This window comes from Galleria mellonella, unplaced genomic scaffold, assembly GCF_026898425.1.
Source record: "Galleria mellonella isolate WM207_F2 unplaced genomic scaffold, CSIRO_AGI_GalMel_v1 utg63, whole genome shotgun sequence".
Taxonomy (NCBI): domain Eukaryota; kingdom Metazoa; phylum Arthropoda; class Insecta; order Lepidoptera; family Pyralidae; genus Galleria; species Galleria mellonella.
The window spans coordinates 5,429,936-5,456,940 of NW_026442130.1; the positions used below are offsets into that span (position 1 = coordinate 5,429,936).

Consider the following 27,005-nt stretch of genomic DNA (forward strand, 5'->3'; position numbering starts at 1 on the left):
TCCTATTAGGAATCTGCATCATAAGTACACAGACAAGATACATATATACGGGTGAAATCAAATCATCAGATTTCTTTTAAGACTTTGTTTTACTAGTGCAACTGAACATTTTGTTTTTTATAACAGACTTCGATGGATTTTTTTTTATTTGATAGCTGAATGTACACAATTAGTATGGTAGGGTTAAATTTTTTTAATCATTTCTCGATCCATATTTCTTTACAAATGAAAATAATTTTATAAATAATTTAATTTATACCATTTTTAATATAAAATAATAAATCGATATTAATATTATAAAGCAAAACACATGAATGCGCTAATCTTTGGAACTGTTAGTCAGATTTGAAAAATTCTTTTTGTGTTTGATAGCTCATTTCTTGCGGAATGTATAAGATATTCAACATCCTGATATGACTACGACGAAAGTTGCGGGATATAGCTAGTTACAATACATTTAGCAGAAATAAAGAGACCAAGCTTTATTCGTGGCCCAACGGAATTGAGTAACTCACAAATTCAACCATTAATAACGCAACTATTCAAATGTTATCTCTAATGGAACAGTGACTCAAGCCTTCAACAAAACAATGGTATCTCGGTACATTGTTTGTCCCTCAGAAAGCGGAGAGCATAGTAACCCTATCCGCTGATATAAAGGCCGTTTCTAAAATGGGACCAACGTGTGGACATTGCAGAGAGATTGACGAGACAGGAGGTGTCTTGGAGTGTCAGAATTGTGTCACATCATAATAGGTCTAAATCTAAAAGCACTTTTGTTGTACTCATTTTGTTTGCATACACAAATACGATTTAAATATACACAGTGAATATTATAAATATATTTTCTTTTTAAAACATTTTTGGAGTATAAAGTATCATGTTAAGGAATAGCTATTGAGCAATAGCGTTTGTAAAAGATTTATTAGATTTTCGAAATTGAATAAAATTGTATTGGGAATCCCAAAATAAGTGTTTCTGTGCTTATGAAGGAACGAAATGATATAAACTACATTTTATTGTAAATATTTATTTAAAAAAAAACAACAAATATTTTAATAAATAAATATTTTTTATGTTATGTCTATTAACGCATACTAATGCAAGATCACTAAGTACTATTAAGTAACAAAGTCATATTGTGATAATTATGGGGTTAAGAAGCAATAATTTTTTATTTATTAATTTTTTTGCATCTTTCCAATGCTATTTTTGATGCAACTTGAAATGACCAACAAGCTGACACTTGATGGAAAGTTATAACCGTCATTGAACTGCTGTTCATATCTATAAATGACCTTCATAAACATAAAAATACATTGCGACGTCTATGGTGTCCTTCATGACATTTAATATATAAGGTTGTTTAAAATGTGCTTTAAAATCTATGGTAAAATTTATTGCCTGTAATATATATTTAAAGCAATCGTAATTTATAGTATAGTTTTACGTAGTAATATTTTTAAGTATCATAATAAAATATTACACTATATTATAATAAAGTACCTATAAAACGTAGCTACGATATTTTATAGTTCTACGAAGTTTTATTTACATGAATTTGGACATAAATTGATTATCAATGTCACTTCAAGCTCTATTTCAACTACAATTTCGTGTGAAGCTAGAAAAATATAAATAATTTTACTATTTTAAAACTCATGTAAAGTATTTATAATCACATTTATATATATTAAGTTAGTAAAGGCAAAATATTAATCTAATTAATCGATAGGTTTTGATGTATCTTTACAAATATGTAATATCTTTATCTTGTAATTATTTGTATCTATAATAAGTTTACTATTGTAATCTTTTGGAGGAAATAATAAAGAGTGTCTATCTATTTATCTATTTTGTGAAAAAATTCGCAGACAAAGACTAATTTTTAATAATGATCGTTCTTTTGTATAAGGCTGAAGTAATGTCAAGCAACTACATCTATTAAAAAAAGAAATGAATGAAATCCTAAAAATTATTCTTTATTAAAATAATACAGTAACACTATCCGGAAAACCCCATATTTTAGATATCAAACTTAAAAAAATGTTTTAAAACTTTTATCTACAATAGTATTGGATGCTACATTTCAAAACAGTAAACCTTAAAGTACGAAGTACATTGTATTAGATTGGCAACAAAGTTTCCGCGAAGCGAGACGTCGAAAAAGTCAAGTTTCTAACAAAGAAAAATTGGATTCTCTTTACAATGTTATTGATCACAAAGTTCGTTACCTAAACCATATATTGAAACTTATAACGTCCTAGTTTCCTTTTGTACATGTACATACATACAGCAGAAAGGGCATAATATGTTCAACAAGTAAGCTAAGCACCCGCCTAAGTCTTATTTTGATATACCTAAGCACATATAAAACGAGTAAATCTCCACAAGAGGGCGGAGTATTAAGTATACCATACTCCGTTCACTCTCAGAATGTCGAAAAAGGCGACTAGGGAATAAACTTTTAAGTTCTGGGAAAGTTAATTTTGAGTATCGAAGCGAAACAGTATACTTTGTTATGCCCATGGTACTGCTCATGTCTATAGGCTACGGTTACCACTTACCATCAGGTCCGTCAGCTTATTTGCCATTATAAGTTGCATAAAAAAAACCAGCCCTCTGATTGCTATATACTCTATTAAGTCAATCATTCCGCGGTCTTCACTGATAACCACCGTTATCAGGTGTGATGCAAATATACAAAAATGTAAGGTTCGTACTAACATATAAAAAAAGCCATGATATATTGGTATATGCTATATATGTTTGTACGTACAGGTAATGAACATATAAATTATATTATAACAATTTTTTAATACACTTAAAAAGTTCATATATACACATTATATAGGTTAATAAGAGATAATGAAAAGGCCAGCACAGTCCATAAAATAAAATGTAAAACAACAGAAACGGAATGGAAGGTTGAAACATAACGGTGGACAGATAGAAAAAAAGGATTGTAAATTTAATTAATATAGCTATCCGTTTTTTATATAAATGTAAATACATTTTCTGTATGTTTCGAATATAAAGTACTTATAGTAGTCAAATTACTCAAAAACACAAATCGCGTAAAATTACTCGCTTTTAATGTTGCAAAGTTGTTGTCTAGGTATTTAGACAGCTCAGTTCATTTATAAACTTTGTACTTTGATGATTATATGCACTTGGTATCTCGACATAGACAAGTTATAGAATAATAGTTCATCAGACCTAGAATATATATATATTTTTTTTATACAACTTAGAGTGGCAAACAAGCTGACGGTTTACCTGATGGAAAGTGGTAACCGTCGCCTATAGACATGAGCAGTACCATGGACATAACAGAGTATAATGTTTCGCCCAGGATACCCCCAGGATTATATATAGAGGCCTTAAATATATTATAATGAAATCATAGACTAACTAAGTAACTTCTTAGTTTAGTTGCTCATAAAAATGTCAAAAATAGTTTCAGAATTGGTAAAGACATCATGTAAAATGTTACAAAGAAAAAAAAATGGAAGAGAATTGAGAACTTTTGGAAGTTACTTAAAAATTTATGGTGTTTCTGTTGTAACCACTTAGGTAACTACATATTAAAGTTATGGAAGTATGAAACCAGCAATAATATAATATTCGTAAAGAAATTAATGTTACGTTAAATAATATTACATAGCTAAGTGGCTATATAATATTATTAGACTATACTTAATATAGTATTCTTTGTAGTCTTAACATTTTTATGGTCGACTATTTCTATTCATGTAAAAGCTAATATCAAAGCAATAACGAGACATGACATACTAATATGACAGTAGATATAGAATTGTAGAAATGTATTTAGTTTATGATATAAGAATGGGGAATATATTCTTTTAGGATTAAAAGTTATTACTTTACCGTACTACAGATAACATAATACTATACTAACGAAACTAACCAGAGGGAGACTTTGTACAAAAGTCGATTGCTTGGGTACCTCTGTCCCATTCGTGTTTCAACCGTGAAGCAGTTGTGTTTGCATGGCTGTGTTTCGGTTTGAAGAGTGGGATATGGCGTGAATTTACTGGGTACAGAGTAATAACACCTGAGTCCTCAGGAATGGCAACGCATGGGGGGTAGTATGGGCGAAACAGTATACTCTGTTATGTCCATGGCACTGCTCATGTCTATAGGCGACGGTTACCACTTTCCATCAGGTGGGCCGTCAGCTTGTTTGCCATTCTAAGTTGTATAAAAAAATACTAGTAACTGAACTAAGTAGGTGTTATCTTGTGGAAATCCATACCACAAGTTATTGTATTAGAATTATTTTTATTTTGGTCAATTTTAGAGTGTTAGTAGTCGGTAATGGTAGCGGAATTAAAATAATCAAATAATAGTAAAATTTATTAGACCTCGGGTAACGGTGCGTCACAGTGTACTCTTTGATCTATATCATAGTGTTTGTATATATGAGTATATAGCAATGAAGGCGGACTAAATGATGATAAGGATAGCTTGTGAGATTTAACTAAATTTCTAAAAATATCCAGATATTATTTACTGTATATCGTTGAAAGCTACTTATAATATATTAACAATATATTATTATAATTTTATTTAGCATAATTACGCGTAGGTTGATATTATAAATTGGGTAGGTGCTTATTAATATTAATACTGGAATAATGTTTTCCTATCAAGAACAAAATTATAAATACAAAAATTTATTATGTACTTATTTTAATATGTATCTTTAGAAAATAATTCATTATTTTTTAGTTCACTGTAGAGAAATATATTTATATTGGAAATGGTATATGAATACATATAAAGGTAAAATGTTGAAGGGACAAAATTAAATATTAGCAGGTACATTTGTGATGTGAAAACAAAAGAAACACAAATACCAAATATACATAGAAAACATAACAAAAATCTACACAATATTGGCTTTGTAACTTCGACTTTCATGGGAAATTGAACTTTAATTTGGAAATATACGTGTATTGGTGCGATGTATCGAATTCAAATTAAATACATACATGCTTTCTATGTATGATATGTAGACACTATTGAGTCTATTGATATCTGAAGCTTTGTTAAGATATTTGGATATTTATTACTGTATAGCGGTTAAACAGATAAAAGGATTTGAATGAAATTTGTTAGATAAATAGATTATTTACATTACGTAGGATATTATTTATTTTAACTCACGCGGGTAAAGTTGTAGGATATTGTTAGTATTTTAAAAAGAGTATTAATATGTAGTTTAAAAAAAAACTACTTCAATTGTGGCAAAACCAGTTGTTTTGATTTAAAAATCTGTAAGTAGGTATATTCTTTTTTTGTCTAAATAGATAATTATTATTATACATTTAGACAAAAAATAATTTTCCAAATCGGTTTATAACTAACAGAGTTATGAGGTTACAAACAATAAAAAAATAACTGAATTGAGAAACTTCTTTTTTTTAAGTCGGTTGAAAATAGCTGCGATCGAATTCTGATACTTACGAATATAGCGATTGTAGATTGATGACAGGTTTTAATATGATTAAGTTTCAATCCCGATAATAGTCATTGCAGGTACGTAAATGGGATCATTTAATCAAAAATGGTCACTTAGATTATTTTTTAGATGAACTATATAAATAAAAACGCTAGTAAAATATATATTCTGTGTACAGAAATCAAATAAAAAAATTCTTGCATATTTAACAATAGAAAAGTCTGCACAGTGCAAAGAAGAAAAGCTGTATTATTTTAATTGAAAAAGGCAATGAAACTATAAATATAGTTTATTACTCAAGAGATGAAACTTTCATTTTTCACTCATAACCGACTCGGCAGCGGAGAATAAACAAACTTAACGCTGAAAATAAATACCATCCGGTTACTGTTAAAATATAAAAATACAGAGAGGCAACGGAGCGGATAGCCATCGCGAAAAATCTTTGACTGGATTTTTGCTGTGGCTCACCGTTTTCGGGTCACTGGCCTGGAATGTTCCATGCTGAAACTTGCTCCAATAATGTACCATAATGTAACTGTGGATATATTTAATGTCTAGAAATCGTTTGAAAATTCGTTTGAATTCAAAATATATAGGTAGTTAAGCTCGGTTTTCTTATATTGCATTTTTATACAACAACCCAAAAAAGGAGAGTATTGTTTCTAGGATTGATGTATGTGTTTCCTTATTTCAGAGTAACTTCTAATATCGTTAGAATTCTTACATCATTCCAAATGATATTGGCTATAATTTGTTTAAAATAGTTCTTTTTTAGCAGAGCAGTTGTATTTTTTAATGTGCGGAGTATAATTGAGATACTTGTTGCAAGTTTTATTTGCAAGAATTTTTAATCTAAAATATGTGTGTATAGTGTTATAAAGGTATAATTTAAGAAGCAACCTTTTATTCTAGTAGGGTTACGAACTGATAAGAATAGTAGTAAAAAAATTGGCTCTATAATAGAGACAGGGATACTATGAACTAAAAAAAATGCAGTTTAAAAATTCAGTGCCGTGTGGTCCCGATATAGAATAAGCCAACCCTTCCTATCCTGTAGATATCGTAAGAACTGACTAAGGGAACTTAATTTTAAAGCATCACCAAAGGTTAACTGCGGTTACTAGTCCTCCTGCAAAGCGTGGTAACTATCGGAAAAACTCTCGTTTATGGGGAGGCCTATGTTCAGCAGTTAATGGCTGATATAATGTTAATGAAAAAAAACACAAATTTTATATGAATACCAATTCAAGTAGATTTTATACCGTAATTAAAGAAATATAATGCTCGGTGAAATGTGCAAGTGGAGTGTTACGTTTACCATAACGGCAATGGTCAATAGTGCCTTTTAGCCCACTTATACTCACGAGTTTAATCCCTAATAGGGTAGCATTGGTAAATTTAAACATGAGCATTTTTATGTTGCAACATGTTTATGGAGAGCTAATTATTATTTAGACTGTAAAATATTTACATCAATGGGGTCTGATTTTTTACATCTTTTTCTAATTAGGTATGGTCAATACATAATTCTATTTATCTATAACTTTCTATTATTTATCTTTTTTCCATTATTTTTTCCTTTTAAATATATGTACTCGTACATTATGCTGAATGCTAGTGGAGTTTCTAGCTAGTGAAGTTCTTGTTGTTTGCTGTTTAGTTTGTGTTGAGGATATACATTTATTACTATATGTTTTGAATCAATAAAAATAGTGGCGAAGGTATAATGAACTATATCAGTTTTAACTGTCCACTGCTGAACATAAGTCTCTCCCTAAGGGAGTTTTGCCAGTAGTCGCCACGCTTGGCAGGTGGACTGGCAACCACATTTAGGCTTTGTAGCTGTTTTAAGAGAGACGCTGCTGCCCATCCCTCGCCCTTCCTTAGTCGCCTCACATACCGACTGGAAAGGAAGGGGTGGCCTATTCTATGCCGGGATCACACGGGCCGGGGTAGTTACTGTTAATTAATAAGTGCAGGTATATAACACCAGTCATTTTCGATAAAAGTGACTTTTTTATTAATGGAAATGAGGGTTGCCACTCGCCACGTTTCATTTCAATAAGCTCAGAGAAATGAAAGCACATGTGCAGTATTACGTTGTTTAAATACCTTTGACTGCCCTATCAGAGAATTACAATGTTGAGTATATTTATTTTTAATTTTTATCATGATTTCACTTAGAGCTGGGATTTTAATTAAAGGTTACGTTTTTACGTACGGAACTCTAAAATACAAAAATAACCAATTACGTATACAAAAGGTCCTTAAGAGGTTTTATCCTTAAAGAGGTTCGAGTACTTTAACAATAAAAATTTCCCACAAACAATCTCATGTTTACAAGAATAAGGTCGAATGATGTGGAATGTATATGATACATTAAGCCTCCCTCGTACATATAGATAGCTATTTGTTCTTTGTTCTGAATATGTAATCAATAGATTTGTATATTTTGTTTACAAAGCTCAAATAAAATGCATAATAATCGTAATATTCTTCAAGTAATGTAGGCCTATATATTTTTTCTAGATTTTTTTTTATAAAAAAATAGAATAAAATTAAATTTAAAAAAAGATTAACCTGTATCTGTATCAACGGCACTATATAATAATAGGTATAATACATAAGAGTACTTTGTACTGTGTATTGTGTGATTTTTTTTAGTTTTTCGTAGTATAAACGATTTTTTTAGGAAAAAATATACTTTTTTTGACCCTGTTAATGAATACTAATACTTCTTTTAAGGAATGAGTTACTAAATATAAATCAAAATCACGAGCGTCTTATCAATAACTTTTTTATTTACGAAACGGTAAATTTTTTTTCAAAGAGACATGGAATAAAAAGGACAAAGAATTTTGAGATTCCTATACAAACTTATTTGAAAATTACATACATAATACAGTAATTAATAGCCTAAGACTCCGCTGCAGACTTTTACGGGTATAAGACTTTTGAATGAAAATTGGGTTAAATGAGAGATGAGCTGAAATATAATACAATGCACTTGGATTACCAGCTCTCTATTAGCCGTAATCTGGGGTTGCCAGGTACCAAATTTTACTTGCGGCCAATTTTTTATAAGCAATCCTTTGTGGTTCTAACAAAAAAGAATAAACTTCTCTTTATGTTTTATCAAAAATAGCCAATTTCCTATAACTACAGTTCCATCATTTAGAGCCAATCTTTAGTTACTGACAAGCTTTACTTGTGGAAAAATTTATCATATGTTACCATGCGTAGAAAATAATAAACTTTCGTTTAGTGTAAATCTTATCAAAAACTATGACGAGTTTACCAAATTTACCAAAATTTATTTTTATTTTAACCTAGCAACCCTAAAGTTTGGATAACATAGAGCAGGCAACTCTGGTGCATTGTATTATATTTTTGCTTATCTTCCATTCAAACTAAGAATTGAATCTAGAATAAGAATTAAATAAAGTCTTGTACTTGTAGAAGTTAGCGGCGGGATCTTAAGCTATAAAAAAGTTACTTCGATGGATCCACATACCTGTCTACAAATAAGTACTTACTTTGTTAAATCAAAATTTGTTGACGAAAAATATATATAAATCCCATTTACCATCTGTAGGTAAATTGATGAAAAGACAGTCAAGAAATAAGTCTCTTTGAAGTTTAAGAGAATCTTAACGAGAACTTAAAAGAGACTTTACGTTATCACGTTTCGCAGCAATACTTTTTAATACTGAATCTTACGTGTAAGTATATATTTATTCTAGTAAAAGACTTTGTATAAAAGTCGTTTGCTTGGGTACTTTTGTCCCATCCGTGTTTCTTTTTTTTACACCACTGAGGTGGTAAACAAGCATGCGGCTAACCTGATGGTAAGTGACTATTGCCGCTCATGATCACCCACAACATCGAAGACATTGAAGATGTGCCGCCGGCCTTTTAAAAAGGAATAAGCTCTTTTCTTGAAGGTTATGATGTCATCGATTCAGTTAGTCGATTCGGAAATACTGTTGCTGGAAGTTGATTCCAAAGAGTGGAAGTACGTGGAATAAAGTGCTTTGAAAAACGCACGGTGGAAGACCGCCACTCATTTAGGTTGGGATGAAACTTTAGTTAGTGGCGGGTTGTATGGTGATGAAAATCAGCAGCAGGTATTTATTTATTTTATTTATTTGTACTTTCGCACACATTAAAATATGTCTACAAGACGGATTTAATGCCTGATGGCATTCTCTACCAGTCAACTGTTACGCTAAACAGAGGGAGTAAATGGCGGTGCATAGACTTAAAAAAGGTATCAATCCGAATAATTCCTCAGAGCACTCCCCGTGATAAATTCGGTGAAAAATGTACAGAAATGTAACATCTCTAAGTAGTTCCGGTGGTTTGCTGCCGTAAAGCAGTAGTTTTTGTACGGCTGTTTTTCAGTTTGATGGGTGGAATATGGCAGTAAATAAGTATTCAGATCCTTGTCAGATCGACCTTCACGTGATCCTCGTTGGAAATAATCGTGATGAATTCTAGATGTTTTGGAATATGTTTTCTGAGCAGGATAAATAATATGTTTTTTTTGATGGGTGAAAATGGTATGGTAACCCCGCCTGCGCTAACGGGATACGCTGGCGAAGCACCAGTGAAGGGTGTTAGATGAGAATAAAAACAGGTCAGTTAGCCCATCATGACGAATTCAATAAGAATTGTTCACGATGGTTTCCAGGGGGAACCACGTGGAGGTCGACCTAATAGGGTATATTGGCAATAGGGGTGTCAATCTCCATTCCTAAGAATCCCTTTCCCCCCATTAAAAGTAGGTTATCCTCCCATCCCATAAAGTACATGCCTACCAAATTATATAGTGATCGGTTAAGCCAGTTGATCAGTTTTGGTGCTACAAGGTCAAATTCACTTGCACATTTATAATATTAGGAAGGATTGCTGAATAAGCTTATAAATTTTTATTTAAACGTTTGCTTTTAAGATCAACATATCTAGCTTATGTTGGTTACATAGCTAGGTAGTAACATAGGCACGCAGACAAATAACGTACCAAAATGCCGTTACGTAACTGTATTAAATAATACATCGTGTGCTAGATTTAATATACCTACATGAAATAAATAAACCCTTATCATCCTTATACAGGTAATAAAATTTTATTATAAATGTAAAGTATGTTTATTTCTTACCTCCTAATCATCATTTTCCTACTCTTATACCAATTATTGTTTGGGGTCGGCGGTCGGTTACCTTGTAGTCGTGTTACCTCTCAGTGTTTTAATAAATTAATTGATATACGGGTATTTAGTATGGACATAGGTTAGTTTTATGACCAAATATGATACTCTGTCAATCAATCTATAATTATTATAAACTACCTGCCCACCCCGGCTTCGTATGAATGTATTGCTGAAGAAAAGAAGACTAAATTATTCTTTACACTTACTTTTTATACGAAAATTTTTCTATTCAAATGTTTTATTTTTCCGTACAAATTTGTTTTAAACATTTTTTTTATAGGAACCTCCTGACAATTGCAGACATAAAAAAAGAATTATTCAAATAAGTTCAGTTGAGCTGATGTGATGCGCTTACTAATGTCAAAATTGCCAAATGATTTTGGCAATTGTCAATTCTGGCAATACAGATTATATCAGGTTGGCCACTACACGGTTCTCTACTACTATTGGAAACTAGTGTGGTTAATTAAATTAAATTTAGTGGAATTCGTTACAATGGACCAATCGATCTTCTTTTATCTTTATAACAACAACAATAAAAAGTTTTCATTTATTGATTTACCGCGATTTCGTGGTATCTCTAGGTATTATATGAAATACCAAGTATCGTTAATTCTCCTGCGACATATATATTTACATAAATCTCCATTATACTGAAGACATACTTAGTGACTCTCTAGTACGAGAAGGTAAGTTATAATAAGTTTTACTAACTTAGTAAAGTTTGAATGATATCATAACATAATACAGTGGCTTATCGCACTCGAAGTATAAACTTATTTAAAACTATACCAATTGTCTGCAACCTTTTTCGAATATATTAATTACTTATTATATTATTTTTAGCTGTCTTTTTTAAAATGATGGTAATAGAAAGGTTACCCACCTGCACTAACGATATACGGTGGTAGGACGTAGTGAGGAATAGTAAGTGAAAATGCAAGGAGATCAGTTGGCTCATTATGATCTATTTATCAAGAATCAACCATGATAGTTTTCAGAGGGACCGCGTGGTCGTTGACCTGACAGGGTATATTGCTATGGGGTTGCTCGTCCCCATTATTACCCTTCACATTTATAGTATTAATAAGAATGACATGCATTGTGATATCTAAGATAAATGCCTGTCAGATAAAAGAGATTTTTATATTACCTATTTTATTTTCATTCAACGTCTGGAGCATTATGTTGCGTATACCGTACCTATTGAAAGCCGATCGATCGAGCTTGGTTTCCGATTAACAATATTGTCTGTTGAAGGCAGCTGAAGAGATCAATGCTTCATATTGCAAACGGAGTCTGTTTTGTTTACTATGTACGTTGGTAAGCTATCGCATCTAATAGGTAATTTTATATAAGTGCAATGTAAAAATGTGTGCAAATATTTATGCAAGCATAAATTTATTTTTTTAATTCTTGATTGCACCAAAACATAAAAGTATACAATGATAATTAGAAAATTTATTTAAACTTAAACTACTGTACAAATTTGGATAAAAGCTAGGCTACCTATATAGATAGAATAACAGTTTATAATTAATGATACGGCCCGGCTTCGCACGGGGAGACAGAATTTTCGAAAATAATATATAGCTTATGTTACTTACGTAGCTTTCTATAGGTGAAATTTTAAAATCAGTTTAGTAGTTTTGAGTTTATCTATTACAAACAAACAAACGTACAGTTAAATCTTTAATTATTTATTTGATGTTATTTTAATTTAAAATGTTATTTGTTTTTATTTGTTAAAATTTACAAAGAAATCAGTTGTAAAAGATTTTGCCCAATTGAATAAAAGGCCTATCGTTCGCGTGATTGACTAGCCAGCAATCACTGTCTTTCGGTTCTCCCCTGTGTAATATTGCTAACACGGCAAAATCATCAAAGTGGTCCGAGTCAAGGATTCGCCTTTGGTTATATGATTATTGATATTTCCTAAATATATAGATTTTAGATTTTTCAAATCAGATACTACGAATATTAAAAGATTACATAAAAACCTTTGAGATAAATAATATCGGAAAATATCTTCTTAGTAGATATAGGCAATATAGATCCGAACTCCGTGGTGCAGTGGTGAGTACGTCGCGCTGCGTAAATGAGGTCCTGGGTTCAATTCTCAGGTCAATGTACTAAAATAACTTTTCTAAATTGACTATATTTAATATGCACATTGTATACTTCTGTCTTAATGAAGAAGTCTCATTAATTAATTAATATTATATTTACCTTATCTATATTGTAATTAGGTTCAGAAATTGTACTAAAAATATAAAAGATGTTGTAAATTAAATTGTATTATTAAATGATTTTTTCTTCGTGTCGGTCTCATATCAATTTTGTCATGAATGTCTTTTTTCCTAGAACAAAATCTTAATTTTCCGCTTTGTCAAAAACATTTGCGTATCATCAAAAGATCCCGTTGGCTCTTGACTCAGAAAAATAAATATTACTACAAAACAGGATAAATAATATTTTTAATTACTAGTTTTGACTTCCAATAAGACTAGTTCGAGATAGTGCATTACTATGTGACCATATTCTCCTATTGAAAGTTTTGAGAGGAACTCTTGTCAGAAAGTGGAGACGATTTCCCACCGGTGGGATATCATAGGTTAATAATATATGAAAATAATATGTTGATCACTCACTTGATGTGGTAATTGTGGTCTATAGAAAGATTATTTATTTATATAGTTTTATTTTATAATAAATTAAATTCCTTAATATATATTTCCGAATCTTTCATACTTAAACGATTACTCGAGTCCAACACTTTAAAAGGTCATGACTACAGCGTTAAAGGATAAAGTAAATGTTGTAGATAACATTTAAGTACATTTTACTACAAGTGTCGGATCAAAGGGTTACTTTAACATCTATAATGAAAAGGGCGCGAATGAAGGGGTGGACAAGTTTTGGTGTAATTTGATATGGTACTTTAACGGGGAACGACTTTTGTAGTAAGTCAGAAAATTAAAGCAATTGACAGGGGAAAACTATTAATCATGTTATTATTGTTTTAATATTAAAACATTATTCGTATTTTTGATTGACTTAGAGAAATAGCTTCGCAATTCGTCTAATTTTTATTTGCGACTATTACATTAAATAAATATAATAATAATAATTTGCCGTTTTCCATTTTTTTGGGGTCGGCACAGTATGTCTTCCACAAATCCCTGACAACTGTCATACGTGGGCTCACTCTTCTTTTATGCACATCATCTTTCACACAGTCCATTCGCCTTTTCTTCGGTCGTGTGCATGTGTGTGTGTGTATGTGTTTCTTTACATCTATACACTCTCATACTAATACCTTTCTTAAAACATGGCTTATATTCCTCTCCATGATACTACGCAACTTGTCTACAACTAACGAAACTTTAAAACTTCCACGTACATTCTCTTTTCTTATTTTGTTTTCGAAACGAATTGTCCGTTATTATTTTACATAAATTATGTTAGTAACAACTAGGTATTTGTACTATATTCGTTAATAGGCATCGACCAGACATGAGCAATCTCGCGCTTCGAAAGACACGATCAAAGTCTGGATATTGGTACTTAAAACAGCTGTGTTTTGGTACAAACTAAGCCTTATGACAATTGATTTAGGTTTATTTTCAACGAATTACAAATCAATTCGAGCACATCTCTCTCTCCAGATATGTATAGATTGAAAATTGGCAATTTTTGAGAGATTGAATTATAATTTATATAAAACTGATATATATTAAAGAATATTGATATTTTATTTAATAATAAAATATAGGATCAGTACATTTTGCGTCGATGTTATTTTTTATATTATAATGGATGCAAGCAAGCATATGGCTCATCTGATGGTAAACAGTTACTTTAGTAAAAATAAAGATTTGACTTTTCGTTTGTAGAAGATAAACTCAAGAAGTATTAAACTAATTTTAAAAAATTCTTTCAACTATAGAAAGCTAATTTCTTAGCGAATAATATGGGCTGGCAAATGGCAATAGCAAAAGCATTTTATTTAAAACTCATTATCCAGTAAGAATAAATAAACTTAGTATTTAAAATAGAAACATGTATATTTGAATTAAAAATTACACAATAAGAGAATAATTTCTTAAAAAATGGCCATGGAAGATATTTATTTATGATACATGACCAACTCGTATTTAATTTAATTAGAAAGCTATCACATTACTATTACTAATTCTATTAAAATATTCAATTTAAAATCTCGTAACGACAAATAAATAATCATAAAATTAAGTCGTCGGATTAACTAAACCATAGCTATTTCAGATCTCCGCGAGCAATTTCCAGATATTAAACCGTAATTCAATGGATGCCGACCGAAGCGAGTAACAAGATATTTTATGACTTATTTCCCATGGAAATACGAATGCGACCGCTCATATGTATGCGATTCTAAAACGGCACACTCCGACATTCACTTTACGTATTGAATATTTTAGGGTTGTTACATCCTTCCATATTATTTTAATAATATAATAAAATTATAGCCAGACAACGTTTGTATTTATATGCATGTAATCTGTAGTCAATATTGTGTACGCCTGCTATAGGTATGCATATCAGCATACTACACAGAAAATGTTATTTCATTTATATATAATATGTATACTGATGGTGTGCCTAATTCGAAATAAATAAATAAATAGATATTTACAAAGGGGTCTTAATACGCTAAATCAATAGTTTTTTGAAATTTTCTCTGTCTGTCTGCCTGTATATTTGTTTCAGAATCACAGAAAAACTATCGTACCAATACCATCCGTCTAAATTAAAATGTGGTGTAAGGTTTATCCTAATATGCGATCTAAAAGTGATTGATTTAATTGGTTTTAATACTTCTGAAATCCATTCATACAAGTAGCGGCTGAAAAAAAGAATTAATTTATATTCAAGTAAACGTAAATATACGTAATACACACACATACACTTAATAGTTAAGGGGTGGGCAGCAATATACTGGGGCAAAATCTCCTAAATAGGGGGAAGCCTATGTTTAACAGTGGACAGAAAACGACTGACGATGAAATGTTAATTTAAGCATATTTTAATAGTAAAGATTTTCTGACTTTATCAAGTTATTAATTCAATTAAATTTTTACAATCCTTTTTATAATGGATAAGGTTTGCTTATATGTCGATTAAATATTAATTTTGTGACAATTAAAGCTACCTCTTTTATATGTCGGACTAAAAAACGTTTAGTAAAAGGTACGCACTTTTTAAAAGTAGAGAAGAACTTGTGCTTTCTTACAAATTTTATTATAGATATATATCTAAACTATTACATATATATATATTACATATATATATATATATATATATATATATATATATATATATATATATATATATATTATTGTCTATTAGATATAACAATTATCTGTTTTGTATTACCCACAATATGTCTATATATAATATACCTGAATATGTCTATTTCGAGGCTTAATATGTAATAATTTTATTTAATATATATGTTTTTGTTTTATATTATACTCATATTAATTCAAACATTTGTAGGACGTTTGCGAATCAAAGTTATAAGAGAAAAAACAGTAGAACAAAATAAAACAGTAACAGAGTGTTCAGGGCGCATACTAATTAAAACTGTTTAGAAACAAAAGGGTTAGTGATCGATAAATTCATTAACTAAGTGTCTGTCCATTGGCTAGAATACAATGTTGATTGACTTGGTGAAATGCGTGGAATTGGAAATAGATTTAATTTTCCGCCAGTTAGCAAATGTTCGACGACAATTTAGATTGATTACTGAACTGCACAGAACTTTGTTGTACGTTCACAAGTTGAATCGATCGAATAAATATCTACTTTTTCGAAACATTGCAGAGACATATGTATGTGCAAATAAACACATCCCATGCACACATGAATACCATACGCTTTGACACTTCAATATCTATAACACTCACACGCACGCATATCCACATACACGCGCACACACAAAGACACATACACACACACACATTTAATAATTTAAAATTGACACTGAACTTGTACATACATTTCCTACCTAAAAATAAGCTAAAAAAACTTGGTACAAGTAAATTTCAGGCAAGGTTTTTATAAATATCAAATAAGTATTTAACTAGATATATCTTTATGCAAGTAGTTACCTCGAACAAACAAAATCTCACATAAAAAAACAAGTCTAAATCTAGATTTTCCTTATTTATACTGTCAGCTTTTTTATATAAATAATTTATAAATACACACGTGAAGTATTTGTATTAATGAGAGGTTTAAACATAGATTTATTGTAGATTATAGAAACAGGTGAAGTTTCGAGTTAGATACAGACTTTAATAAGGGTAAATAACGGTGTTTCTTTCTAACATTTTAGCAATTAAATAGTCAACTTTCAAGATCCAAATTTCAGTTTCTAATGATCTAAAGATAATTAAAGTTTGCGAATGGTGTTGGTTGACGCAATTATTTCGTTTAATTAATGTCGATCTAGTTGCCAATGTACCCATATTTCAAATTCGCTATCAAAGCACTTTTTTAATACTACTTTTTTAAAATCAGACAGAATATTTAAAATAGTTTAATTTTTTTTTCGATTTAAATGCTTTTAAATAAAATAAAATACTGTCCACTGCTGAATACAAGCTTCCCGCTTAGGGGGTTTTGACAGTAGTTGTCACGCTTGGCAAGCGAATAGACTACCGCAGTTGGACTTTAAAGATGTTTTAAGAGAGACGCTGCTCCCATCCCTTTACCATAAGCTCCCTTAGTCGCCACTTATGACATCCACGGGAAAGGAAGGGGTTGCCTATTCTATTGCGGCACCTACACAGCTAATATTTAGAACAGCCATAATTCCGTACAAACTACTACTTTACAAAGAAAAAAAAAACCTTTTTTAATCACCAGTCATTGTCAACACTTATTTTAATTTAAAAATCATACTCCTGAACTGATTTTAATAAATTTCTATGAAACTAATCTAAAAATAAAACCTTTTAGAAACAAAAATCCAAATCAGTTTATAAATAATGGAGATATGAGTTTTTTTATGAATGGAATGGAAAGTGGTAACCGTCGCCTATAGACATGAGCAGTACCGTGGACATAACAGAGTATACTGTTTCGCCCATGATGCCCCCATGTGTTACCATCCCTAAGGACTCAGGTGTTATTCCTCTGTACCCTGTAAATTCACTGCCATATCCCACCATTCAAACTGAAACACAGTTGTGCAAACACAACTGCTTCACGGTTGAAACACGAATGGGACAGAGGCACCCAAGCAAACAACTTTTGTACAAAGTCTCCCTCTGGTAAGACGATGAGTTTGCAAATATAAAAAAATACAGCCTACTAAAAATTGAGAACCTCCTTTTTTGATGTTCGTTAAAAATTTAAAATTATCGTCGATGTAAAATGAAAATTTTCTTGATAAAGTGTTGAAAGATTATGAAACTAGTACGATGATATTCTTATAAAGAATGTATGAGTAATAACAGTTTAGTTCCGTAATCTGTTTAGTGGGTAGTGGCAAGAGTAAATGTAATTTTCCTCCGTTGGAAATTAAATTGTCCCTCATCGTGTCTTGATACTAGTAACAACGGTTTATTTTATATATCATATATTGCATACTACATTAATTCATGTAAAGTATTCACGTAGGTATTTTATAATGGTAGTGTTAATGGAACACATTAGCGCTACTGCGTTGTATGCAGCACAATGCAATTAATACAATATTAAATTGAGCCAGGGATATTTATTACAGAATATAAAATATTTAATACTAACATTTACATAACAGTAACAATTTATTTTCGTTATATGTTTTTATTTTTAATTATGTACGTAAATGAATTTTATTGAAACAAATGAATAATCCTCCAACGTATAACAGAATAGTCGTGTAGATTCTGGCATAGAAAAGGCCACCCCTTCCTTTTCCGTGGGTGTCGTAAGAGGAAACTAAGGAAACGTATGGTGAAAGAATGAGCAGCAGCGTCCTTCTTAAAACGTCTTTAAAGCCAAACTGCGGTTGCTAACCTGCCTGCCAAGCGTGACAAACCCCCCCTCATGGGGGAGGCTGTGTTAAGCAGTGGCTAATTAACGGCTGATAAAATAAAATCAGTAACGTTCTTTTGTATTCTTCTAATAAACTACCTTTATTCCGGGGCGTTATACATTTTTAAGTAAGATGAAATACGTCTATATGGAAAGGAAGTCTATACAAAATTTTATTCAAAATTGACAGCCGTTTATTAGTTTACATATTCACATGTTTTATACTAAATCACATGATCCAGTATAAAACATGTGAATATCTAAACTTTGTCGACACTTTTATATTTATAATATTTATTTATAATATAAGTAAAATTATAACTTACAGAAGACTAACAACGAAACGTTTTTATACTTAATATATAAATGGTTGTTATTTGTAAAATATGTTGATATTATTTTTATGTCTTTTTCATGTTAGAAATAAAAACAGAAACTGTCATAAGTCGTGAATCCCTATGTGACCTTTAACATAAAAAATACGTAAAAAGTTAACAGTAATGGAAATGAGATGAACTTGTTAAGTTTCTTTTTATGTGTTTACCTTTTTCCATTGATGTTTGCTCTGTGTATTGGGCTGGGCTAGACGTTAGATTTTTTACAGCGATATTCTAATATATGTATTACTATACCTATACAGTTACTTAATTTTTTTACACATTTGATACTTATTTAAGACTTTTTTTTATGTAACTTAGAATTGCAAACAAGCTGACGGCCCACCTGATGGAAAGTGGTAACCTTTTTTAATCACCAGTCATTGTCAACACTTATTTTAATTTAAAAATCATACTCCTGAACTGATTTTAATAAATTTCTATGAAACTAATCTAAAAATAAAACCTTTTAGAAACAAAAATCCAAATCAGTTTATAAATAATGGAGATATGAGTTTTTTTATGAATGGAATGGAAAGTGGTAACCGTCGCCTATAGACATGAGCAGTACCATATAACATAACAGAGTATACTGTTTCGCCCATGATACCCCTATGCGTTGCCATTCCTGAGACTTAAGAACTATTTAAGACTAGCTGTAACCCGCGACTTCGTCCGTGTAAATTAGTAATAAGGTATTCTTTGTGTCCAAAAGATTAAAGTAGTAAACTTATTACAGAATTTCTACCTACATCATCTGTTATGCTGACACAAGCCCGTATACGTCACTTTTATTTTTATTTGTATTTTTTTTGTTCTGAGTAATTACTGTTAATATTATAATTAGAATAAATGTTTTATATTGCAATTTTTTCTTTTATGGGCTATATACTTGTTTGTCCCCTTCGTGGTATAAAGAATTTGTTGTTGCTGTTGTGTTGTTTGTGATCCCATAGCATTGTAACATTTCGACAGGGAGTTCTCCTCATACCTTAGAGTCTAGATGATCGCGTACAGCGGTTCTAGAGATGTTTTCTCCTACGTAAACTCAGTTTACGGAATTAACCCTTCTTTGTGTGATTTGTCTTTATTGGTGAAATAAATAAAGGTGATATAATTCATGTTCAAAATTAAAGGAAAAATAGTTAAAAAAATAAATTTGACAGTTATATTTTTTTTTCTGCAATGGACATAAAAAAGGTATCCAGACATGATCAATTTAAAGTGAACTTGTTCTTTTATATAATTTTTGGGCATTCAATGTTATGATGGAAATTTTCACTATTAAGCAAAAAAGGATTAATTCCCTGTTGATATTTCTTCAAGAGACTACAGCATGGGGTTCTTCAAAAAAGAGACAAAGAATTTCCTTCAAGGCGGGCAACACGCGCGTAATGCCCCAGGAATCGCAGGCTTTTATAGGCTACAATATTCGCTTACCATTAGGTGGGCTAAATGCTTGTTTGCCACATCAGTGGTATTAAAAAAGTAAGAAATCTCTGGAACTAGTAAAGTGATTGTGAAAATTCATCCTGAAAATCACAATATAAGTTTCTGATAATGGCTGATATTTACCGTTAGTTAGTTACTTTGAGAACGGGATATAATGGTAAATCAAATATTATATATACATTAAGGTAATCTGAGACATGTGTATTGACAGACCGATATGTCAACGAATTTTGATCTGGTCGAAAAATATTTTTCTCTCATTTTCCTTATTCTCTCTTAGAGAGCTGGGAAATCCGGTCATGTAAACATAATTCTTAATTATTGTGTACATTACAGATTAAATATAAGGATTTAAGCTTTTATATATATATATATATATATATATATATATATATATATATATATATATGGATGTTATAAATTGGGTTACTTTTTTCTCAGATGAATATTTCTACATTTCGCCTTAATTTGGATAGTGCACTTTTTGTTAAACTTATAAGAAACTTTAATGGAAAATGTCATGCCTGAAAATCCAGATATAAGTAGTAGAAATAGACGGCGCAAGTCTATCAATGTACTCGGAGATATATGGAAACTAAACTTGTGTATACTAAACTAACCTGCTTCACAAGACAAACGATTTTATAACTATACTATCTATACTATGACTGACTATCAACATACTACTAAACTACTACGTCTAGAAAGCAGATATTTGGAACGTAAGTTTATTTTATAACCTAAGCATCTATTAAGAAAGGATTTCTTGAAAAAAAAAAGGAAATACAATGCCATGCATGCAAAGCCGCGAGTTACAGTTACTTGTGATATAAAAATTATTTATTGATAGAAAACTATTTTCGTATTTTAAAGTAAAATATTAAAATGTTAAATATTTATACAGTTGTTACATCTATATAAAGTCATATCTATGCCCCATGCCCAACATTCTAAGATGAAGGATATTTTGTTTACACAAAAAATAAATAACTTTTAACTACTTTTATGGATGGAGAAGTGTATAATATAGTATGTCATAGTATTTAAGATTATAGTATATCATATATAATTCTGTGTTATGTTCCATTACGACGAGTAAAGACGTAATTATTCCGAGAATTGTTCCTAATCTGCACGTGACAGACACATTGCTTTTAAAATTTATCGTAGTCAAAGCTCGACATGATTTAGCGTTACAATATCATCTATGAATCATATGAATGATGATGACGTCACAGTATCATCTATGATGATATGAATGATGATGACGTCACAGTATCATCTATGAATCATATGAATGATGATGAAGACGCTTTTAATTTTTCGTCGACGTCAATGTTCTAATTATTTTCTTAATGTTTTAATTTTCTTTACAACAATACGAGTATATTGCCTAAGAAAAAAATGTTATTTACTTAATTGAGTTGTGGATTTCGTTCTTTTCAACCGACTTTAATAAGAAGGGGGTTCTCAATTTAGTTGTATTTTTTTATGTTTGTTACGTCATAACTCCGTCAGTTCTAAACCGATCTGATTTGTTTTTTATATAAGGCTACTTACAGATTGATCCCATTCAAATTTTAACAAAATCGGCCGAGTACTTTAGTTTTTAGATCAAAGTAACTGGTTTTGTCACAATTGAAGACGGTTTCTTTATGAGCCATAGTTTTTATTTATTTAGATAGGTAGTTTACTGAAACTTTTTGTCAATTTTGATTTGGGTTTATATTTTTTAGAGTGCATTATTGTGACTATAAAGTACTGCTATACCGTTCCTCGATAAAATATGAAAGTACACAAAAGTCGTTAACCTAGCAAGGTAACCCCTGCCGGGTAAGCTCTGGAGACTGTTCTAAGGACACAAATGACTGCTCCCAGGTGAGTCTGCAACTTTACATGAGATCGTTTATAAAGTACCTCAATAATTTACAACTCGAGTTGATAGCTTAGCACAGTTAGGGTTACCTTTTTCATAATATGAACTTGGCAAAGTCATAATATGAAAAAGGTAGAAGCTTAAATTTATTAAGTAATAATATACATCTATATATGTATATTCGAAAATAATATCTTTTACAATCTTTGAATGTAAATAAAGATATTAAAATATTTATTTTCATTTATGTAAAAATCTGAAAAAGTGAAAATTCAGACTGTCCAAATAGAACCTCTAATTATCCGGATAAATATGCTAGCATCCGGACAAATCCGGACGGATGGCAACTTCGGGCACAATCAAATATGAATCTGCCACTATATACCGTTTATCGTATAAAACGTATTTTTTATAGGCCCATTGGAAGTGTTACTTGTTTTGCTTCAGGGTTTTTATGCGATAAATAATAACTTTTTGATGTGGGGCCTACAAGGCGGGGATTCGCTTTATGTCTTTAGCCGCATTAAATTCTGATCATAAAGCAATACAGGCACATTACTTGCCCACAAACTGTGATAACACACTTCTTATCTAAGAAATGTAGTTTAAGTATTGATGACATCGTTTTGACCAATTGAGGTATAGCTTGGAGGATTTTTCAAGGATATAAATAAATAAAATGTTTTTTTTTATACAACTTAGAATAATAATGTAACGTAATTGAACACTTCTGCAAATTAAATAAAAAAAAAAACGGTTTAAAGAGCTATTAATAGATGTTATTAAAATATTTATTTTATAAAATTAGTAAAAAATATCCGATTAGCATAAATTTCGTTTCCACTTCTTATTTTTACTTTAATATGTATAAAAATGTGTACACGCGAATTAATATTTGTGTAAACTCGCATTTAAAAATACTATTAAAAAATCTAAATTTAATGGTGAATAGTTACAATGGCTAGGATTCTCTGCACGCCATTTTACTAACATGCAAATGAGTTAGTTACTAGCACACAATGCAAGTGACCTGCATACAAGTGCCGACAGTACGTCTTTTACATAAAATTTTACAGTGAAAAAACGATTTCTTTATCTGACGATAGAAATAAAAGTCTCTCTGTTTGTATGACTGGAATTATGCAGAATTCTGTAGGTGACGAAATAAACTAGGAATATACAAATTTTTAAAAATATACAAAAATTGAGTTTCATTAAATGTTTGATGTTTTGTATATTCATTCACAGCTATTCCAAACTCACAGGCGGTATCGAGCCCTTAAGTCTACGACAGACTTTGCCTCCCTTTGTGTGTTCTATCGTTTGTATAACGGATTGTGTTCTAAGGAATTGTTTGAAATTCATCCTCACATGCTTGAACCTAATTGGTCACATGAAAATGCTGTTTTAAAGGAGTTTTCTCTCATGAAAGCTCAGGCTGTGGAATGAGCCTGCCGAGGTTTTCTCTAGAGACTACAGTATAGGGTTCTTATAAAATAGTATATTAATATTTCTTCAGTGTTGCAGGCCACAGTAACCGTTTATCATCAGTATGCTTGTTTATTACCCTCGTGGTATAAAAAAATATACTATGAATATAGATATCGATGCTAGAAAAAATTACAGAAATGCAGTTATGTTATTTGTCGTTGTTTTTTCTTAACGGCTTAGAATGGCAAACAAGCTGACGGGCCACCTGATGGAAAGCGGTAACCGTCGCCTATAGACATGAGCAGTACCATGGACATAACAGTACACACACATACTGTTTCGCCCATGATACCCTCCATGCGTTGCCATTCCTGAGTACTCAGGTGTTATTCCTCTGTATCCTGTAAATTCACGCCATATCCCACCCTTCAAACCGAAACACAGCCATGTAAACACAACTGCTTCACGGACTGTTAGACATAACAATTTTAAGTTTTGTTGTGTTTGCACATAGGTCCCGGCATAGAATGGACCACCCATTCTTTTTCCATGGGTGTCGTAAGAGGCGACTAAGGGAGGGCGAGGGATGATCAGCAGCGTCCCTCTTAAAACATCTCTAAAAGCATAACTGCGGTTGCCAACTCGCTTGCCAAGCGTGGCAACTACTGGCAAAATTCTCCTTATGGGAAAGGCTTATATCCAGCAGTGGATAGTTAATGGCTGAAATAATAAGATGGAAGTAAATATTCTCGGTTCAGAATTGGCGGAAATATCGTGTAACATACACAAATAATAACCAATTTCTTTTCGACGACGGCTGAATAATATAAAATTACTTTTTGTCAATTTTTATTGTGTCTACAGGTTGGCAACAAATAATAATGGAGCCTTTTACTGGAAGTGAAGCGGTCGATAGCTTTATAAACAGCTTATGAGCTTAACCACACCCCGGGGTTCGTTTCCATCTTAGCTATGTTGGGTTTAAATAGGATTTTACACTATTCTCATTTAAAGATGTTATGAAGATTGTATGTTTTCAAATAAATTATTCATTATTAGAAAAGATCTCGTCTTATTATTATTACACAACACATAATGTACATTTTGTTTTAGAAAATAGCAACTTTAATTGTGAAAAATTTATTTACATTATAATATAGAACCATCACTGAAATAGATTCTATTAATGGAAAACAAAATATATAAAAATGCAGGCAAATTGAGAATGTCTTGTTCTTGGAAGACGTTTTGAAATGAATGAAAGAAAAAGAGGACATGACTCATCTCGGTACATTCCTTACTAATATTTTAAATATGGATATGAAAGTGAGTTTGTTTGTTTGTTAGCTTGTAACTGCTGAGCGACTTAACCAATTACTGAAAATTAATATAAGAAGGATATAGGTTTTTTTTTTATCTCGGTTAGTAAACATATCCCAGTAATGTAATAATATAGTGGTCCACAAGCAACTTAATTTATGAGCTACCAGACTCGTCCTCACGACGATTTGTGAAATCAGTAACAATTTGTTTTTATTAAAAGTAAATTAGGGTGTTTTTTATAATAATATTTATAAACATTACCTACTTACAAATATAATAAATAATGTATAATAATTAGTAATGTATGAGTTTCAGAGTTCACTAAGACATAGAGTCAATTTTCAAAGAATCTTTTCCGTAAAAATGGAAGTTTGTAATTGTTTTTGGATGTTTATTATTTAATCACGCTTTGATTGCTGAATAAATTTGAATGATCTTTGTTACACAGATGGACCATATACTATATTAATGTATACGATACATTTAATCTAAATTCTGTGTAATTAAGTGTATGCATTTGTCGCAAAAAAGATGCCGTTTGTCGTATCTCCTCAGTATCAAAGCACTTCTCTTGATAATAAATCGAGTTTAGGGATCCTTGGCGTTGATATATCTGGCGACGTTCAGATATGCGGTCATTTAGAAGAAAAGGCTAAGGTGGCCTCTAAAATGTTAGGAGTGCTCAATAGAGTGAGATGGCTTTCACGACGATACATCGTTTGAGAGTGTATAAAGCTTAAATCACATATGGAATACTGCGGGTCTACCATAAAATGAAATTCCGAAATTTCGGACTCAATTTCGTGTTTTTGTTTATACCAAAATCGGATCAATAAATAGAATGTAACATTTCGTTCGTCATACATCCTATCATAAAAGTCCAAAGGAACAATATTTTAACATTTTTAATATTTCCAAACGGCATGTATTATGTAATTTTAACATCAAATTTGTGTTTCGTTCGGCTCCGAAATTTCGGAAAACCCTTCATGGTAGGCCCTCTGTTCTCACCTATGAGCTGGAGCACCACAGTACCAGTTTTTTTCCATTGAACTACATTCAAAGTCGGGTCTAAGCCATATTACTAGAGATATCACAGCGCACGAGAACGCAGACACTGTGTTTTGTTGCCAAGGTAACAGTATATTTATCGTGTACTATACATATAAATGAGCTCTGAGTTCGCGTGAGGAGCATTTGTAAGTGAAAGTCGGACTCTTGGTTGCGAAAATTAATGATAGTGGACGTAATTTGTCAGGATAGAGTTACAATAGAACGGTAGACACTTCATGACACGAATGCTTGTGTATTATGAGGTCCAAATACTAATTAATTATATATACAATAAAAATAGTTATTCAGTTAGAGTTTAAGGTTTTCAGGATTTATGTGTGTATGTATGTGAGTTTCTTTATTTTAACATCATTTCTAAATATTTGAACAGATTTGGATGAAAAGGGTATAAGAAAGAAATTAGAACGTTAGAAATAACAACAATTATAATTATTAGTTAATGATATAGACTCAATGATAAAGTCAGTGATATGGACTCCCGTGAGATAACACCTAGTTTTATCTCACGGGTTTCGGAAAAATTGCTAGAAAGCAGTTTTACTGAAATGAATTTTCTTTACACACTGGCTATATTTTTTTAAATAATTCATTTTTAGCAAGACCGTCATGTCTTTTAATTTACGAAGTAAGTATACTTGGCTCATATATTGGAGTTTTATACCTGTAAAACTAGTAATTTTTAAGAAAATTAAAAAACTACT

At 31.1% G+C, this 27,005-nt stretch overlaps 1 protein-coding gene across 6 annotated transcripts in view; it reads right to left on the minus strand.

Annotated features, from left to right (window-relative positions):
- The window catches only part of LOC113521626 (high affinity cAMP-specific and IBMX-insensitive 3',5'-cyclic phosphodiesterase 8), a 248,054-nt gene that overhangs the window by 16,378 nt on the left and 204,671 nt on the right, over positions 1 to 27,005 (minus strand). The window lies entirely within an intron of this gene.